This window comes from Rattus norvegicus, chromosome 9 (genome assembly GCF_021556685.1).
Source record: "Rattus norvegicus strain SHRSP/BbbUtx chromosome 9, alternate assembly SHRSP_T2T, whole genome shotgun sequence".
Taxonomy (NCBI): Eukaryota; Metazoa; Chordata; class Mammalia; order Rodentia; family Muridae; genus Rattus; species Rattus norvegicus.
Window position 1 is genome coordinate 5,404,830 of NC_141542.1, and position 12,271 is coordinate 5,417,100.

Sequence of the window (12,271 nt, forward strand, 5' to 3'; positions counted from 1 at the left end):
TGAAGAAAGGTTTCAGTCATGAACAGCTGTGGAAACTGCAAACATGAGGCTTGGGAAGGACATGACTGTTCAAGGGGCAGCATGCAGAAGAGATTTTATGATAATCTCTCCCTGGTTGTGTTAAGGGCTATTGAAATCTACACATGTGATAAAATTTCACACACACACACACACACACACACACACACAAAGACACACACACACACAAAGACACACATACACACACAGGCACACATGCACACACAGGCACACATACCCATAGATACACACAGGCACACACACACACAGACACACATACACACACAAAGACACACATACACACACAGGCACACATGCACATAGATACACACAGGCACACACACACACAGACACACAGACATACACACACACACAGGCACACACACACATAGATACACACAGGCACACATGCACACAAAGACACACATACACACACAGGCACACATGCACATAGATACACACAGGCACACACACACACACACACACACGGGCACACACACACATAGATACACACAGGCACACACACACAGACACACAGACATACACACACACACATAGACACACACACAGACATAGACACACAGACACACAGACATACACACACACACACACATGCACACACACACACACACACACACAAAGACACACATACACACACAGGCACACATACACATAGATACACACAGGCACACACACAGACACACAGACATACACATACACACATAGGCACACACACAGACATAGACACACACACACAGACACACAGACATATACACACACACGCATACACACACACACACACACACACACACACACACACACACAAAATGAGATCTAACATAATTTCCAAAATGTCAATAGGTGACTTTATTTCACAGATAACAACTTTCCATTTAGAACAACCAGCTCTATGGTTCTACAATGGAGGCTCCTTGGACGAGGCTGGATGAAGATTCCGTAGTTTTCCTGAACCAGTGCTACATTATTTTTTTAATATTAAGGGCTTTTTTTTTCAGTTGGTTGTTTTTGTTTTGTGTTTGGTTTTGTGTGTCAGACTGGATTGAAACCTCTAGACAGTCTGATCCTGTGGTTTAATTTTCCTACACATTTAAACACAGTTAAACCTCAGGGATGGCTACCTTGAAATTCTGTTGCAAAGTAGCAAAGCTCCCATGATCTTTAAGGTAAGAATGGAGTCTATCAGCTGATAAACAGGACCTGGGGCTCGGACCCAGAAAGGAATGATGTGGGACTTTTTGTCTTTCTTTTTTTTTAAATTTTTCATTAGATATTTTTTATAAATTGCTTTTTGTATTAACTTTTCTTTTTTTAATTTTTTATTAGATATATTTCTTTACTTACATTTCAGATGTTATTCCCCTTCCCGCCTTCCTGTCCATCAGCGCCCATTCCCTCCCCTTTCCCTCCCCCAACTTTTTGTCTTTTTAATTGAAAATAGTTTCTTCGCTCACACGATACACCCCAAGGAGAGTTTCCACTTCCTGGGATCCAATAGGAGGGAAGTGTGAATCTTCCTGGGAAGGGGAAATGGAATCCAAAGGAATTTTGTAAACATCTGATTTGCTAGGGGCTTCTTTAAAATGTGTGCCATGTTAAGTTTGAACCCTCACACTGCATGGAAAACTGGCTTATGAGGTGCACCTAGGTAGTGGGGACACCAGCTCAGGCTTAAAGAGCAACAGAGCAAATGAGTAGCATCCCAGGATGGCTCACAAATGAGCCCCCACCCACAAGAATGAGAGCCCACTGCACATGACAGGTGCACATGTCGAAGCCTGATTTGCCAGAGGCTGAGAGTGACATGTTTACCTGGCGGCCGGATGGTTAGCATTTTAAGGAGAATCCATGTGTTGCCAGACAAAGCAACATTCCTACCTTTATTCTTGTCAGGTTTGTATCCCCCGCCTCCCAAGATATCTTCGAGATCCTTCTCTGACCAACCTACAGAAAAACCACACATTGCAGTGGCCAAAAGAAAAAAACCTCAGCAGCAAATATTTGGATTAGTCAAAGTTGTCCATGACACGTGAGTGTTCTTCATGGAACTGAGAGTGTGGTTCAGTGGTGCAGCAGATGTAAGGTCTCAGAACCACACCTTGTGCTCACACTAAGGATCGATGGGGAGGGGGAGGAAGAGAGGGAAGGGAAGGAGGTTGAGGGAAATGAACAAGGAAGAAAGGGGGTAGGCAAAATTTCAACCGGCCCCTCAGACAGCTCATTGCCGATGTATATGTTCTGTAGAACGTCCAATCATCTTGAGTGTTTTGTGTGACCACAGAGAGAAGAAATACAATCCTATAATTAAGTTCAGATGAGATACCATCCCCCTGCCTCGATGGCAGCTCTCTGAGGCTCTGACTCTATAGAAGACTCTGCTTCTTAACTGAACCAAGGAGATTAATGCCTTTCTGCAAAAATAAGTCTCAACTTTCTCACGATCTGCAACACAATCACAGATGACTAATACAAGAAGCAGAATCATTATTAACCATAGTTCAGTGATTAAGTACACATCTTCCTGAATGTCCTATGCTCTGTGTGCAAAGTGTGCTTAAAGCCGTCCCGCTGTATTCCAGAGGACAGAGGGGTGATTTGCTAAGCCCCTGGCATCACTGTTCCTTCTCTTACTTGGCTTTGTCTGCTTTGTGTCATGAGACCACTTTTGCTGGGCAGAATGAATGTCGTACCAACTGGATGACTTGGGAAGCATTTCTTAAAACTGAATGAAATGAATCCGTCAGTCCAGGTCAGCCACTGATGGTGCTTGTCGACAAGATTTCGGGTGAAGCCTTTGTAAGCTACCGTGAGTCTTTTCCAGTGGTATGGGTGGTGTTAGCAGCAAGTTAGATTTTTTTTATTATAGCACGCAGCATTACACTGAACTTTTATAAACCATAAGAGAACAAGGTTTTCCAAAGACTAACCTGCAATGCTAGAAAACTACAAATGGGCACAAGTCCATTGAACGGGTGTTGTAGTTCAAACGTGAAATGTCCCTATAGGCTCATGTGCTGGGACTCTTGAGGCATACTTTTGGAAATACATCACTGGAAGGTGACATCTGGGTTTTACTAGCCCACTTCCTGTCTCCGTCTCTCTGCTTCCTGTGTGTAGATACAACTCGAGCAGCAGAGTCATATCGGGGCCTCATCGCTTCTAAAATGATAAGCTGAAAGAATCCTTCCTCTTCTCTTCGCTTGCTAGGTACTTGGTCAGGGCAACCAGAAAAGTAATGAAAAGAGAACTAAGTGAGGAAAGGTACTAAACACTTTTTAAAATGTATTATTCATTTATATGTCTGTTTTAAACCCTTTTGAATTTAATTGTATTTAAGTGTGTGTGTTTGTGTGTGTGTGTGTGTGTGTGTGTGTGTGTGTGTGTGTGTGTATGAGTGTGTGTAGGTCAGAGGACAGCTTTCAAGCTGCATATCTCAATATGAGAATCCAGGTATCTCCTAGCAAGATTGACATTCTAGAAACTTCTAAGAAGTATAAAATAATGCAACTCTCTGACAAATTGTTTTTCTCTCGACACACAGACTCATACAATGTGCTATTTATGTTAATATGTATTGGTTTAGTATTATCATTTTATATGAACAATACTGATTTTTTTAAAAAATTAAATATATAGATGATAAACAGAGGTAGATATGACACACACAGACAATAGTTATTGAGATTCCCAATAATTCGGAGAATCCCAAGACCAAAATACATCAGTACTACTGTTGTGGGGTTCTCCTGCAACTCGACGTGGCCCATATCTGGCCCAAATCTACAGTACTCTGGACCTATCAGAATGCCATTGCAGGTATAAGACAAACCATACCAGGAACTATAGCACTGGCCTGTGATGTTGAGCATCTAGAACTTACCTCCTCCTCCTGTCCTTGGCTTTTTTTTTTTATTATTAACTTGAGTATTTCTTATATACATTTCGAGTGTTATTCCCTTTCCCGGTATCCGGGAAAACATCCCCCTCCCCTCCCCTTCCTTATGGGTGTTCCCCTCCCAAGCCTCCCCCCATTGCCGCCCTCCCCCCAACAGTCTAGTTCACTGGGGGTTCAGTCTTAGCAGGACCCAGGGCTTCTCCTTCCACTGGTGCTCTTACTAGGATATTCATTGCTACCTATGAGGTCAGAGTCCAGGGTCAGTCCATGTATAGTCTTTAGGTAGTGGCTTAGTCCCTGGAAGCTCTGGTTGCTTAGCATTGTTGTACATATGGGGTCTCGAGCCCCTTCAAGATCTTCCAGTTCTTTCTCTGATTCCTTCAACGGGGAACCTATTCTCAGTTCAGTGGTTTGCTGCTGGCATTCGCCTCTGTATTTGCTGTATTCTGGCTGTGTCTCTCAGGAGCGATCTACATCCGGCTCCTGTCGGTCTGCACTTCTTTGCTTCATCCATCTTGTCTAATTGGGTGGCTGTATATGTATGGGCCACATGTGGGGCAGGCTCTGAATGGGTGTTCCTTCAGTCTCTGTTTTAATCTTTGCCTCTCTCTTCCCTGCCAAGGGTATTCTTGTTCCCCTTTTAAAGAAGGAGTGAAGCATTCACATTTTGATCATCCGTCTTGAGTTTCATTTGTTCTAGGTATCTAGGGTAATTCAAGCATTTGGGCTAATAGGCACTTATCAATGAATGCATACCATGTATGTCTTTCTATGATTGGGTTAGCTCACTCAGGATGATATTTTCCAGTTCCAACCATTTGCCTATGAATTTCATAAAGTCGTTGTTTTTGATAGCTGAGTAATATTCCATTGTGTAGATGTACCACATTTTCTGTATCCATTCCTCTGTTGAAGGGCATCTGGGTTCTTTCCAGCTTCTGGTTATTATAAATAAGGCTGCAATGAACATAGTGGAGCATGTGTCTTTTTTATATGTTGGGGCATCTTTTGGGTATATGGCCAAGAGAGGTATAGCTGGATCCTCAGGCAGTTCAATGTCCAATTTTCTGAGGAACCTCCAGACTGATTTCCAGAATGGTTGTACCAGTTTGCAATCCCACCAACAATGGAGGAGTGTTCCTCTTTCTCCACATCCTCGCCAGCATCTGTTGTCCCCTGAGTTTTTGATCATAGCCATTCTCACTGGTGTGAGGTGAAATCTCAGGGTTGTTTTGATTTGCATTTCCCTTATGACTAACGATGTTGAACATTTCTTTAGGTGTTTCTCAGCCATTTGGCATTCCTCAGCTGTGAATTCTTTGTTTAGCTCTGAACCCCATTTTTAATAGGGTTATTTGTTTCCCTGCGGTCTAACTTCTTGAGTTCTTTGTATATTTTCGATATAAGGCCTCTATCTGTTGTAGGATTGGTAAAGATCTTTTCCCAATCTGTTGGTTGCCGTTTTGTCCTAACCACAGTGTCCTTTGCCTTACAGAAGCTTTGCAGTTTTATGAGATCCCATTTGTCGATTCTTGATCTTAGAGCGTAAGCCATTGGTGTTTTGTTTAGGAAATTTTTTCCAGTGCCCATGTGTTCCAGATGCTTCCCTAGTTTTTCTTCTATTAGTTTGAGTGTGTCTGGTTTGATGTGGAGGTCCTTGATCCACTTGGACTTAAGCTTTGCACAGGGTGATAAGCATGGATCGATCTGCATTCTTCTACATGTTGACCTCCAGTTGAACCAGCACCATTTGCTGAAAATGCTATCTTTTTTCCATTGGATGGTTTTGGCTCCTTTGTCAAAAATCAAGTGACCATAAGTGTGTGGGTTCATTTCTGGGTCTTCAATTCTATTCCATTGGTCTATCTGTCTGTCTCTGTACCAATACCATGCAGTTTTTATCATATTGCTCTGTAATACTGCTTGAGTTCAGGGATAGTGATTCCCCCTGAAGTCCTTTTATTGTTGAGGATAGCTTTAGCTATCCTGGGTTTTTTGTTATTCCAGATGAATTTGCAAATTGTTCTGTCTAACTCTTTGAAGAATTGGATTGGTATTTTGATGGGGATTGCATTGAATCTGTAGATTGCTTTTGGTAAAATGGCCATTTTTACTATATTAATCCTGCCAATCCATGAGCATGGGAGATCTTTCCATCTTCTGACGTCTTCTTCAATTTCCTTCTTCAGTGTCTTGAAGTTCTTATTGTACAGATCTTTTACTTGCTTTGTTAAAGTCACACCGAGGTACTTTATATTATTTGGGTCTATTATGAAGGGTGTCGTTTCCCTAATTTCTTTCTCGGCTTGTTTCTCTTTTGTATAGAGGAAGGCAACTGATTTATTTGAGTTAATTTTATACCCAGCCACTTTGCTGAAGTTGTCTATCAGCTTTAGTAGTTCTCTGGTGGAACGTTTGGGATCACTTAAATATACTATCATATCATCTGCAAATAGTGATATTTTGACTTCTTCTTTTCCGATCTGTATCCCCTTGACCTCCTTTTGTTGTCTGATTGCTCTGGCTAGAACTTCAAGAACTATATTGAATAAGTAGGGAGAGAGTGGGCAGCCTTGTCTAGTCCCTGATTTTAGTGGGATTGCTTCAAGTTTCTCTCCATTTAGTTTAATGTTAGCAACTGGTTTGCTGTATATGGCTTTTACTATGTTCAGGTATGGGCCTTGAATTCCTATTCTTTCCAGGACTTTTATCATGAAGGGGTGTTGAATTTTGTCAAATGCTTTCTCAGCGTCTAATGAAATGATCATGTGGTTTTGTTCTTTTAGTTTGTTTATATAATGGATCACGTTGATGGTTTTCCGTATATTAAACCATCCCTGCATGCCTGGGATGAAGCCTACTTGGTCATGGTGGATGATTGTTTTGATGTGCTCTTGGATTCGGTTTGCCAGAATTTTATTGAGTATTTTTGCGTCGATATTCATAAGGGAAATTGGTCTGAAGTTCTCTTTCTTTGTTGTGTCTTTGTGTGGTTTAGGTATAAGAGTAATTGTGGCTTCATAGAAGGAATTCGGTAGTGCTCCATCTGTTTCAATTTTGTGGAAAAGTTTGGATAATATTGGTATGAGGTCTTCTATGAAGGTTTGATAGAATTCTGCACTAAACCCGTCTGGACCTGGGCTCTTTTTGGTTGGAAGACCTTTAATGACTGCTTCTATTTCCTTAGGAGTTATGGGGTTGTTTAACTGGTTTATCTGTTCCTGATTTAACTTTGGTACCTGGTATCTGTCTAGGAAATTGTCCATTTCCTGAAGATTTTCAAGTTTTGTTGAATATAGGTTTTTATAGTAAGATCTGATGATTTTTTGAATTTCCTCTGAATCTGTAGTTATGTCTCCCTTTTCATTTCTGATTTTGTTAATTTGGATGCACTCTCTGTGTCCTCTCGTTAGTCTGGCTAAGGGTTTATCTATCTTGTTGATTTTCTCAAAGAACCAACTTTTGGTTCTGTTGATTCTTTCTATGGTCCTTTTTGTTTCTACTTGGTTGATTTCAGCTCTGAGTTTGATTATTTCCTGCCTTCTACTCCTCCTGGGTGTATTTGCTTCTTTTTGTTCTAGAGCTTTTAGGTGTGCTGTCAAGCTGCTGACATATGCTCTTTCCTGTTTCTTTCTGCAGGCACTCAGCGCTATGAGTTTTCCTCTTAGCACAGCTTTCATTGTGTCCCATAAGTTTGGGTATGTTGTACCTTTATTTTCATTAAATTCTAAAAAGTTTTTAATTTCTTTCTTTATTTCTTCCTTGACCAGGTTATCATTGAGTAGAGCATTGTTCAATTTCCAAGTATATGTGGGCATTCTTCCTTGATTGTTATTGAAGACCAGTTTTAGGCCGTGGTGGTCTGATAGCACGCATGGGATTATTTCTATCTTTCTGTACCTGTCGAGGCCCATTTTTTGACCAATTATATGGTCAATTTTGGAGAAAGTACCATGAGGAGCTGAGAAGAAGGTATATCCTTTTGCTTTAGGATAGAATGCTCTATAAATATCCGTTAAGTCCATTTGGCTCATGACTTCTCTTAGTCTGTCTACATCTCTGTTTAATTTCTGTTTCCATGATCTGTCCATTGATGAGAGTGGGGTGTTGATTTCTCCCACTATTATTGTGTGAGGTGCAATGTGTGTTTTGAGCTTTAGTAAGGTTTCTTTTACATATGTAGGTGCCCTTGTATTTGGGGCATAGATATTTAGGATTGAGAGTTCATCTTGGTGGATTTTTCCTTTGATGAATATGAAGTGTCCTTCCTTATCTTTTTTGATGACTTTTAGTTGAAAATTGATTTTATTTGATATTAGAATGGCTACTCCAGCTTGCTTCTTCCGACCATTTGCTTGGAAAGTTGTTTTCCAGCCTTTCACTCTGAGGTAGTGTCTGTGTTTGTCTCTGAGGTGTGTTTCCTGTAGGCAGCAGAATGCAGGGTCCTCGTTGCGTATCCAGTTTGTTAATCTATGTCTTTTTCTTGGGGAGTTGAGGCCATTGATGTTGAGAGATATTAAGGAATAGTGATTATTGCTTCCTGTTATATTCATATTTGGATGTGAGGTTATGTTTGTGTGCTTTCATTCTCTTTGTTTTGTTGCCAAGACGATTAGTTTCTTGCTTCTTCTAGGGTATAGCTTGCCTCCTTATGTTGGGCTTTACCATTTATTATCCTTTGTAGTGCTGGATTTGTAGAAAGATATTGTGTAAATTTGGTTTTGTCATGGAATATCTTGGTTTCTCCATCTATGTTAATTGAGAGTTTTGCAGGATACAGTAACCTGGGCTGGCATTTGTGTTCTCTTAGGGTCTGTATGACATCAGTCCAGGATCTTCTGGCCTTCATAGTTTCTGGCGAGAAGTCTGGTGTGATTCTGATAGGTCTGCCTTTATATGTTACTTGACCTTTTTCCCTTACTGCTTTTAATATTCTTTCTTTATTTTGTGCATTTGGTGTTTTGACTATTATGTGACGGGAGGTGTTTCTTTTCTGGTCCAATCTATTTAGAGTTCTGTAGGCTTCTTGTATGCCTATGGGTATCTCTTTTTTTAGGTTAGGGAAGTTTTCTTCTATGATTTTGTTGAAGATATTTACTGGTCCTTTGAGCTGGGAGTCTTCACTCTCTTCTATACCTATTATCCTTAGGTTTGATCTTCTCATTGAGTCCTGGATTTCCTGTATGTTTTGGACCAGTAGCTTTTTCCGCTTTACATTATCTTTGACAGTTGAGTCAATGATTTCTATGGAATCTTCTGCTCCTGAGATTCTCTCTTCTATCTCTTGTATTCGGTTGGTGATGCTTGTATCTACGGCTCCTTGTCTCTTCCTTTGGTTTTCTATACCCAGGGTTGTTTCCATGTGTTCTTTCTTGATTGCTTCTATTTCCATTTTTAATTCCTTCAACTGTTTGATTGTGTTTTCCTGGAATTCTTTCAGGGATTTTTGCGATTCCTCTCTGTAGGCTTCTACTTGTTCTCTAAGGGAGTTCTTTATGTCTGTCTTGAAGTCCTCCAGCATCATGATCAAATATGATTTTGAAACTAGATCTTGCTTTTCTGGTGTGTTTGGATATTTCATGTTTGTTTTGGTGGGAGAATTGGGCTCCGATGATGCCATGTAGTCTTGGTTTCTGTTGCTTGGGTTCCTGCGCTTGCCTCTCGCCATCTGATTATCTCTAGTGTTACTTTGTTCTGCTATTTCTGACAGTGGCTAGACTGTCCTATAAGCCTGTGTGTCAGGAGTGCTGTAGACCTGTTTTCCTCTCTTTCAGTCAGTTATGGGGACAGAGTGTTCTGCTTTCGGGCGTGTAGTTTTTCCTCTCTACAGGTCTTCAGCTGTTCCTGTGGGCCTGTGTCTTGAGTTCACCAGGCAGCTTTCTTGCAGCAGAAAAGTTGGTCTTACCTGTGGTCCCGAGGCTCAAGTTCGCTCGTGGGGTGCTGCCCACGGGCTCTCTGCAGCGGCAGCAACCAGGAAGACCTGTGCCGCCCCTTCCGGGAGCTTCAGTGCACCAGGGTTCCAGATGGCCTTTGGTGTTTTCCTCTGGCATCCGAGATGTGTGCACAGAGAGCAGTCTCTTCTGGTTTCCCAGGCTTGTCTGCCTCTCTGAAGGTTTAGCTCTCCCTCCCACGGGATTTGGGTGCAGAGAACTGTTTATCCAGTCTGTTTCCTTCAGGTTCCGGCGGTGTCTCAGGCAGGGGTCCTGCCGCTCCTGGGCCCTCCCCCACGGGAGCCCAGAGGCCTTATACAGTTTCCTCTTGGGCCAGGGATGTGGGCAGGGGTGGGCAGTGTTGGTGGTCTCTTCTGGTCTGCAGCCTCAGGAGTGCCCACCTGACCAGGCGGTGAGGTCTCTTTCCCACGGGGTCTGGGAGCAGAGAGCTGCTGCGGGCCGGGATCTGCAGGCGTGGGACCTCCGGCAAACACAGGATGTGCCGGTCCTAGATGAACTCTGCCTCTGTGTGTCCCGATCTCACCAGGCAGCTCTCTTGCAGCAGACAAGTTGGTCTTACCTGTGGTCCCGAGGCTCAAGTTTGCTCTCGGGGTGCTGCCCAAGGGCTCTCTGCGGCGGCAGCAACCAGGAATGTACTTGGCTTTTTGGGGCCATCTAGATCGTTCTGATCATCCAAGGCATCTTCCAACTCAAACCCATCAAGTTCTGGGGACCACAGAACAAAAGAGATAATCACTGCTGTACTGGGTAGTTTTTATGTCAGCATGAGCTAGAGCCATCTACAAGGAGGGAACCGTGTTTAGGAAAAGGCCTCCATAAGCTCAGGCTGTTAGGCATTTTCTCAGTGATCGATCAGTGGGGAAGGACACGGTACACCGTGGAAGGTACCATCCCTACACTGGTGGTCATAAGCCAAATAAAATAAACCCTTTCTTTTCTATGTTGGTTTTGATCATGGTGTTTAATTATCACCGTAGAAACACAAACTAGGATACCCACTGAAACAGGTAGCTGATGTGGAAAATCCTTCCTTCCTTTTTTCCTCTGAGAGCTTGTCTTACCCATAGGATTTGACGGTGCTCTAGTTGTTCCTGGCCTTCTCGTTGTAGTAGTGGTGACGTGGTCCCCTCTCTCTGACTGTAGGAGGGAAAACAGCAATAAAAAATAAATAAAAATAAAATGTATACCTACATCATAGTTTAAGGAAGTCACACCATGAATAGACCATCGTTAGTACTTATTAAAGCTCCTATACAACCTCATGACTACCCGGAAAAAGATGGCAAAGAGATGGAACAGGTTTAAGTGAGGGAGATTCTAACCATTCTTCATAGGTTGGGGACCGAGAGACCCACATCTCACCACTTGACCAGAGCTAGAACATGAGCCCAGATCTGCTGCGCACATGGAGTAGGGAATTCTAGACGATCCCCGAGACCTATGAGCTATGGTTTCCTCTACTGTTAGTGCAAGAACTGAACAGCAGATTACGATGCCCAGAGATGAATGAGCTGGTGTTGTCTGTAATGTGCAGAGAATTGTTTTATAAGCTAGCATTTATGTGATGTACAGAGAACTGCTTTACAAACTGAAAGTGGTTAAAGAAGCAAATTTGACCATCATGCTATACCGTACATTAAAATCAACTAAAAGTGGATCAAAGATCTAAAAAGCTAGTTTCTAAACACTCAGCAGAAAACATTTTGGAAAAAATATATATCCGGTTCCTGTCAGCCTGCACTTCTGTGCTTCATCCATCTTATCTAGTTTGGTGGCTGTATATGTATGGCCACATGTGGGGCAGGCTCTGAATGGCCGTTCCTTCAGACTCTGCTCTAAACTTTGCCTCCCTATCCCCTTCTAAGGGTACTTTTGTTCCCCTTTTAAAGAAGGAGTGGAGCATCCGCATTTTGGCCATCCTTCTTGAGTTTCATGTGATCTATGGCGATGCACTCTTTTAATCACAGCACTCCAAGGAACAGAGCAAGAGGATCTCTGAACTTCAGAACAGCCTGGTCCACAGAGTGAGTTCCAGGACAGCCAAGAGAAACCCTGCATTAAAGAAACAACAACAAAAACAAAAAGAGAAAGAAATGAAAAGAAAAAACAACAAGGATTTCCAAACAACTCACTTGCACCGTCACAGAACAACAAACAAATGGGTGTTGTAGTCAAACGTGAAATGACCCTACAGGCCAATTGTTGGGAATACGTCACTAGAAGGTGACATGTAAGTTTTACTATCCACTTCCTGTCTCTGTCTCTGTGCTTCCTGCGTGTCACTCCAACGTGAGCAGTGGGGTCACATGGGGCCCAGGTTAAGAGTAAAGGAGAACTACTGTGGCATTTTGTAAGTGATGGATAGGACGCTGCCTTGTCATCACTATTA

General features: G+C 42.4%; 1 long non-coding RNA gene across 1 annotated transcript in view; it reads right to left on the reverse strand.

Moving 5' to 3' along the window:
• Positions 1–1,889: 1,889 nt before the first annotated feature.
• LOC134480465 (uncharacterized) overlaps positions 1,890–12,271 on the reverse strand; it is a 37,688-nt gene continuing 27,306 nt past the window's right edge. The window contains exons 6-8 of the long non-coding RNA XR_015629285.1: positions 10,944–11,019; positions 10,442–10,587; positions 1,890–1,980 (exon numbers count right to left, since the gene is read on the reverse strand). This is a non-coding gene — a long non-coding RNA (uncharacterized LOC134480465). The remainder of the gene's footprint in view (positions 1,981–10,441; positions 10,588–10,943; positions 11,020–12,271) is intronic.